Source organism: Cebus imitator, unplaced genomic scaffold (assembly GCF_001604975.1).
Source record: "Cebus imitator isolate Cc_AM_T3 unplaced genomic scaffold, Cebus_imitator-1.0 Scaffold543, whole genome shotgun sequence".
NCBI lineage: Eukaryota > Metazoa > Chordata > Mammalia > Primates > Cebidae > Cebus > Cebus imitator.
This window is the reverse complement of record NW_016107858.1, coordinates 91,573-93,050: the sequence shown is the minus strand read 5'-3', so window position 1 is coordinate 93,050 and position 1,478 is coordinate 91,573.

The window sequence follows — 1,478 nt, the reverse complement described above, 5'->3', positions numbered from 1 at the left end:
GTACTGCAACCCCCCTCTCTCGGTTTCAAGCAATTATCCTGCCTCAGCCTCCCGAGTAGCTGGGACTACAGGCGCGCACCACCTCACCTGGCAATTTTTTTTTTTTGTATTTTTAGTAGAGATGGGGTTTCACCATGTTAGCCAGGCTGGTCTCAAACTCCTGACCTCAGATGATCTGCCCGCCTCAGCTCCCAAAATGCTGGGATTACAGGCGTGAGTCACCTCACCTGGCCTATTTTTTCTTAATAGTATAGGAAGGCTAATCTTTGAACATTTTCGAGGTTCTAGGCTTCCCTATTGAGCCAGGAGCTGCAGCCTTGGAGCTTTAGCTATCTCTGAAAAGGAGTTTTTCAGCTTATAAAATGGAGGTGGATGTGAGGTTGTAACAGAGAAGAGACAAAAATCTTCCCATCTCCCATACCCGAACTATTGAGGCCAGGGTGCCTGGGGCAGGGATCATTGGAAGGTCAGTAAAATATTTTCTTTATTCACCTTATGCATTTTATCATCTGGAGGTAGCCCAAGAAAATAATTATAAGAGGGAAGAGTCTGTTGAAATTGGGCCAAGTTTGCACGTGCCTGTGGTCCCAGCTATATGTGAGGCTGAGTAGGGGAAATCTCTTGAGTTTATGGGCAAACTCTGCATACAAGGATTGAGGCTCCAAAGAGCTAGGATTACAGGCGGGAGACACTGGCCCTGCCCATTTTTCTCGTTAATTTTGTTTTCTTGCTCTTTCCTCTCTTTATGTAGTTTTCTTTTTTACTTCTCTCAGATCTCCCTGAACCAGATTGAACCTACTAAACTGAGGCTTCAATCCTTGTATGCAGAGTTTGCTATGAATGTGGCTGTGAGTAGCCACTGGGCTCCAACCTGGGCAACATAGTGAGACCCTGTCTCAAAAAGAGAAAAAAACAGGGCCGCCTGCGGTAGCTCATACCTGTAATCCCAGCACTTTGGGAGGCTGAGGCGGGCGGATCACGAGGTCAGGAGATCGAGACCATCCTGGCCAACATGGTGAAACCCTGTCTCTCCTAAAATACAAAAAATTAGCGGGGGGTGTGTGGGTGGCGGCGCACACCTGTAGTTCCAGCTACTTGTGGGGCTGAGGCAGGGGAATCACTTGAACCTGGGAGGCAGAGGTTGCAGTGAGCTGAGATCGAGACATACACTCCAGCCTGGCAACAGAGTGAAGCCCCATCTCAAAAATAATAATAATTTAAAAATAGAGAAAAAACAATTGTGCAAAGATCCCTCTTTGACTCTACTTCATGCACTTCTGTGCTTGTGTGATTGTTTTTTGCTGAACGTGCGCTTTGTCAGATCCTCCCCCCACATTTTTCCCTCCCAGCACCTCAACCCAAGTTAGATACTTGTGTTTGCAGTCTGTCCAGAGGTATCAGGTAAGGCAGCCAACGACCCTGGTTATGGAAGTACCCGTTTTGTTTGTTTGCTTGTTGTTTCCTTTTTTTTTTTTTTT